Here is a 7,138-nt window from a genome sequence, read left to right as displayed (position 1 = left end):
ACAGCCAACCTTCCTGTGCTGGGTTCATCACGGAGTTTTGTTTTGTTTTAAATTTGCGGGATGTGTCTCCCCCTAGGCTGTGAGCTCCCGAGGGCAGAGACTACAAAACCTAAGGAAATCTGAATAGGGTGTGAGCTTTAGTCCATAACATCTCAATGTTCCTCTTCCCAACCCCAAGCTGGATACAGAAGAAAGATACACTGACTAAATGATGCAGAACAAATTGGGTAAAATTAATAATAATAATAATAATACATCAATATTTGTAAAATAATGATGTATCAATATTTGTTCATTAATTGTGATCAAGTTTTCATACTAATATAAGAGGTTAACAATAGGAGAAATTGGGTGTGGGAGTCGATGTGAACACTGTACTATGTTTAGTTCAGTGCGACCTTGACAGTTTTGAGAAGTATTAGGTATTTTATAGATGTCCCTTAGTTTTTCTCAGTATTAGTAGCTGGGGTTATGGATTTTGGGGAGCACAGTAGCTATTAACATTTTTAAATGTGCAATTCTAGGTATCTAGAGAAATACTACTTGCCCATATGGAAAGAAGAACATGAACTTTTGGGAAAAAAATTAACATGTATTGATAGAAACACAATGTAGGCTTTGGGCTTGCGGAACAAACAGCAGAGAGTAGGCTTCTCTCAGGTTAGGAGCAGCAAGAGGTTTCCATTGCACAAGTGTTTTGTCACCCATCCATGTGTTCCAGAAATACGATATGTGTTAATGACTACTACTATGTGTGGGGACCCACCTGGCATGAAGACTGTCTTCCCTGGGCTTTTCACTTGATAGATACAGCACAGCATGAGGGAGTGACAGACTGGGCGATGTGAGAGATGTTCCCTAAACCCTCCCCACACCCCCACATCTCCCCACACACCCCAACATCTATAGGCGAGAATACATAATGCAGTAAGAGGACAAAAGGGTCTAAGTCAGGATTCATGTCTGCACCTACCAAGAAAATGGCACCCAGGTTGTCTCTAGGCTTGTTAGTCCATTCTATTCTCCAGGGCACTTGTACTTACCCCATCGGCATTTATGTCAGAATTATGGCAGTCCTGCTTTCTAGAAGCTTACACTCTAATGGGGTTAGAACACTCGACCAAAATGTGAGGAAAAGGGGCACTCAACTGAGGGGCAAACAGCTAGCCATGGGTCTGTAGAAGGCAGACAATTAATCCTCTTGCTGGTCCCCAGGATTATCACTGATTCAAAATAACTAGGTAATGACAGACCCAACATATTCAGAATATTTGAGAAAGTGAGGGTCATGGCTCAGCAAACACAATCTCTTTTAAAAAAAACACGAAAAACAACAACAAAAAATAATAACTAAAGAGTAGAAACAAGAGGCTGTGCTATTAATTAGGAGAAAGCTAATGAATAATGAATAGAAAAGTAATGATTTTTGTTTTGCTTGCTTATTTGTATTTTTGTGATAAACTTTTCATTGCAATTCTATTTTCTGCAAAGTTGAATAGTTTCTCAAATCTGCAGCAACCTGGGCAATTTTTGCATAAATTTCTCTTTTCTCAATGTCTACTTCATGTCACCCTTCTGCCCTCCCTCTCAATTCTTCCTCCCCGTGCCTATCACCTTCCCCCAATAATTGTTTAACAAATCCTAAATTGTAGAAATGGTTTCTGCTCCCATTGTTCAGCTTTTAAACCAATACCCTTTATCTCTGGAATATATAGTCTTTAACTCATTAAAACATAGCCAAACTTTCTTCTTCTTTTTTGTTTTTTTCTACTTTGCTGACTATTTTATAATTTCCCAGATCCAAAAAGGGTTTAATCCATCCAGTTTTACAAGCAAGTAATCTAGTAGATTCCTTGACACTGTTCCCACTCCCATACCTGATATATTACCAAGTGTTGGCAATTTGATGTCCCCAAAATTTCTCAAACTTCTCTTTGTCGTATCACCCCCATCTACCACCTTATTACTGTATTCTCACCTGTATTACTGCTACACCCACCTCCGTTTCATTTTTGCCTCCCTGCCAATCCATTCTCCCCAGAGTAAACTGATTTTCTTAATACACAGATCTAATCTGTCATTGGCTGTCTAATTCCTATCAATGAATTACCTTTGTTTTAAAGATAAAAACCAAAATCCTTAATGGGACCTACAGTGTGGGCCTGCCAAAAATCTTCCTCTCTTTTACTCTGCTCTCCCCTTTTGTCTTTCCATTTGACCCACTCTGTCCTTTCAGTTCCTTAAACACTCCCTCCCACCTCGGGGACTTTGCACATGCTTTCCCCTCTGCCTAGAGTGTTCTTTTCCTTACTCATTATAGTCTTTTTAAAATTTAATTTTTTTCCAACCTTATTGAGGAATAATTGACAAATACACTTGTATATATTTAAAGTGTGCAATATGATTATTTTATAGGCATAAACATTGTGGAATGATTATTAAGATCAAGATAATCAACACATCTATTACCTCACATAGTTAACTCGTGTGTGTGTGTGTGTGTGTGTGTGTATGTTGAGAATGCTTAAGATCTCTCAGCAACTTTCAAGTATACAATAACATATTATTAACTATCGTCAACATGCTGTAGATTAGAACCTCCAAACTTATAACTGAAAGTTTATACCTTTGATCTATATCCCCCATTTCCCCCTCCCCCCAAACCCCTGGAAACCACCGTTCTATTCTCTGACTCTATGAAATTGACTTTTTTTTTTTTTTTTAGATTCCACATAAGAGTGATACTATACAGTATTTATCTTTCTCTGGCTTGTTTTACTTAGCATAATGCCCTCCAGTTTCACCCCTGTTGTTGTAAGTGAAAGGATTTCCTCCTTTTTTTTGGCTGAATAATATTTTATTGTGTATATACCACATTTGCTTTATCCATTAACAGATGTTTAGATTGCTTCCGTATCTTGTCTATAATGAATAATGCTGCAATGAACATGGGTATGCATATCTTTTTAAGGAACTGATTTTTTTTCCCCTTTTGGATATATATCCAGAATTGGGACTGTTACAGGAAAAGAGTGTTCTTGCCTTTGCACAGGAAAGAATTCAACCGTGAGCTGATATAGAATTTAAAGTAAAAGGGAGTTTATTTAGCAGAGAGTAAGTAAGAAAAGAAAGGCCATCTCTTAGACAAAGCGGTGGTCTCTAATTGCTGGTGGAAGAGAGAATCCCTCCGTCCCCCAGGGCTAGGCTTTATATGTATTTTCTTTTTCCATGGACAATTTATTGGTATGGTGGCAAAAGAGGAAAGAAGAACAATGGTAGGTTTATTTTTAATTTAATTCTGTAAGATGCAAGAAGAATAGATACAGTTTTGTTTTTAACTCTTGTAAAGAACAACCTGTGTTTTATTTGTAGTGAACTTAACTTCAGGAATGGCCATAATGGAATCTCTAGTCTTTGTTCTGTATGATTGATCAACATCTGCCTGAGTTTCGTGTCTTACAGTATGTAGGCAGCAGGCTTGGAATCCAACCTCCTAGTTCCTTTTTTTGTAAAAATAGTCTTCATGCTCCTTTCCTACCATGTTTCCCAGAAAATAAGACCTAGCTGGACAATCAGCTCTAATGCATCTTTTGGAGCAAAAATTCATATAAGATCCGATCTTATTTTACTATAAGACCCAGTCTTATAATATAATGCAATGTAACATAATGTAATATAATATAATATAATACCGGACATAATATAATACTGGGTCTTATATTAATTTTTGCTCCAAAAGATGCATTAGAGCTGATTGTCCAGCTAGGTCTTATTTTCGGGGAAACACGGTATAATAAGACTGCTGGATCATATGATAGTTCTATTTTGGCTGGCTGTTCCCTCAACAAAGTGTCTACTACAGCGTCTATCAGGCAGGGGTCTCCACCAAGGTTTCTTTGTTTCCAGATTTAAGTAACTGCCCCCTCTTCCTTCCTCATGCCCTTAGGTTAATGGGTGCCATCAGCAACGTGGTCACATGCAGCATTATTCCTTGTGCTTTCCCTAATCCCTGCTCACTAAAGGGCCTTTATAAATAGATCCTGTGTTAAACAATCCTCAAATTACTCTCTTAAAGTGTGCCATCTGTTTCCCCCAGGGACCCTGATTGAGACATTGCCTCAGGGAATTTTTCCTGTAACTAAAATTTACATCACCAGTGCCAAAACTTTTCCTGATGGCCAACAATAAGGGATTTTCTAATCCTTTATATTTACAAAATTGAACGCTCTTTGGTTATTGATAAATCATGTTTTTGAGAAATAGAAACAGGATACAAAGAATATGTTGAATTTGGTCTCAATTTTATAAAACAAATGTGTGTGTATAAAAGATTCAACAAGATAATGCTCCAATGTGGTAATAGTCACTCTCAGAGTAACAAAAATCTCTTTTCTTTATGATTTTCTGTTTTCATAGTTTTCTGCAATAATACCACGTTATTATAATGAAAAAAATATACATACAATGCCATTTAAAACCTTTTTATATGATCCAATTATACAAATTATAAAAATCATTATGACTAATGAAACTTAGACAATGAAAGTATATTGTCTAGGACATTACTTGGCACAGAGTAGGCATTCAATATATCAATAACAACGTATTGTTTACAAATCATTGGTTGATATGTGGGGGTTCAGAATGGGCCACCCCAAGATGTGCCTCAGTGGTATGCAGATTACTTTGAGCTAAAGGCAATTTTAGCCACACACTCAAGAGAAACTTGTGCCCCTCCTTATAACTACCTAGAGGAATTTGAATTAGAGACTTTGTCCCTAAGACATTATCAGCTATAACTTCTTTTGACCCAACTACAGGTCAGGGCAAACTTCCATTTACTAAATGTTTGTTCTTCTTATCACGCAATGACCCTTTGTAGTCCTCAAAGTACATTACCACATCCCTAGCTCAGGAAGTCTTATATACCTCAATCTCATCACCATTTCTATCTCTGAACCTCTCCTGCATGTGGGCTCTCTGACTCTCTCATGTATGTGGGGTTCCCATACATATGTATGTATTAAATTTGGTTATTTTCTCTTGCTAACCTGTCTCATGTCTATTTGATTATTACACCAGCCAGAAGAACCTTTTGAGGATAGAGAAAAGTTTGGTCCACCCCCACAATATACTTCTCTACCTTACAAAACAAAATATAGAGAATAGAAATTAGCCTTTTCTGGATGACTCGAATATTAATTATTACATTGTACTTTAATAGCATGATGCTCTGAACTCAGTTCAATCCTATTGAAACTGGCAGTTAACAGTACAGTAAACATGTTTAGGTATTGGATCATAATATCTAGAGATACAGGTATAGGCTTCAACTAAATGTTTCAGTTGCTTTAGTTGTCATATAGTTTATAGCCAAAGATTAAGAAAGTATATTAGTTATATCCTGAAGGCCTGTCTATAAAGCAAGATGCCTGAAAAAAAATTTTAAGTACTCTTTTTTGAGATAGTAGAAAAATATAGTTAGTTAAGCGTAAAACAGTGATAGCCTAAACAATAATAAAGGTCACAAGATATTTAATTTCTGCTTTTTGCTTTAAAGACAACATCATGGACACATAATTATGAATTATTTTGCAGAATCTTGGTTCTTCAACCAGTAGATGACAGCAGGAAATAAATGAATCAGACTAAGGAAAACTGCTGAAGCTTGCTCAAGACTAAGCAATCAGCTTTTCCCATGACCCCTAAGCTCTAACCCTCAATCTTTTCCTTTAAAAACCTTTGATTAAAAACCATTGGACAGCTTGGATTTTGAATGCTAGCTCATCTATTCTCTTGGCTTGGCATCCTGCCAGTAAGCTGCCTTAATTTCTCCACTGTAAAACTCAGTGTTCAGTGTTTGGCTCTGCTGCACATCCAGTGGGCAGACTCTCTTCAGTTAGATAACACTGTTATTTAACATACAAGAAAATCTGTAAAATGGAATCATCCCCAGAGAGATTAAGTGACTTCCCTGAAGTTCATGCATAGCTAATTAGTGCTCTCAGCTTTCCTTTTCTCTCTGAAGACTTCCTCCAAGATATCCTTCTTTCCCTCTGGAGAAATACTTCTTTTCCTGTATTTGTCTCTACCTACAATTTAGGTAATCCTATTAGTCAATCCTATTACAGGGTTTTTTGTTAGGTAAGTCTATTTCTATTTTATCACTGTACATCACGTACAATTGTTTTCTCCCCTTGTCTCAGTTCTAATTTTATTCTGGAAATGGAACTACTGTTTTTCCCCAAAAATGAGACCTAGCGGGCCCATCAGCTCTAACATGTCTTTTGGAGCAAAAATTAATATAAAACCCGGTATTATGTTATATTTTATTGACCCGGTATTATATTATATTATATTTGTGGGGAGCCATGATTTCTTGTTTATTCTGTAACCTTGCAGACTGGCTCAGTTTTAGCTCTTAAGGCGTTGTCTCTGCTTACACCTGGAGGGTGCTTGCAAGCTGCTGAGGAATGAGGTGAGAACGGCCAGTTCCCGGACACAGATCACTGATGATTATCAGGGTAATTGGTGGGCTTTGTCATTGAGATAATGACTTTGGGAGAGTTTCAGTGAGTCTGTAGTTCATATGTAAAAGTTGCAAATTTTACTTTCAATGAGAAAATGCTCACTCGTGATTGTTAAGCTGCACGTACACAGGTGGTATATATTGGTAAAGGAAAGTAAACTCCGTGCTTCAGTATCACTGGAGACCGGCCGCATCATCATCATTGTGAGTGTCTTTTCATTCCCACTCCCCCTTTCAGGATCCGCGTTGATTCGTGGCTGCTGGTCGGCCGCAATTGGCGCCCAACGTGGGGCCTGAACACGGGGGATTCAGTGAAGAACACCGTACGGATTGGTACCGGCTCGGTTCACGAGCTAAACGGAGCTACGGTGAGTAGGGCACTGTTGCCTCGGTCGAATGAGTGTGTGAGTGAGTGATAGCTCCACGACTTTGTGTTACGGAGCTTGAATGGGCTCGTAACTGCGTTTCCGGCACTGTCTTACGGCTAAACGGCGATCAAAACTTCGGTTTTGCCTGGTCGGGGGTTTATTCCGTCACGCCTATTGCCACGACAGTCTTGGTCCCGCGAGGGGCACGGCCAGCCGAGCATCTGTGTGTTTTACTTGTGTG

Source organism: Rhinolophus ferrumequinum, chromosome 12 (assembly GCF_004115265.2).
Source record: "Rhinolophus ferrumequinum isolate MPI-CBG mRhiFer1 chromosome 12, mRhiFer1_v1.p, whole genome shotgun sequence".
Lineage (NCBI taxonomy): Eukaryota > Metazoa > Chordata > Mammalia > Chiroptera > Rhinolophidae > Rhinolophus > Rhinolophus ferrumequinum.
Note: the sequence above shows the minus strand (reverse complement) of the source record.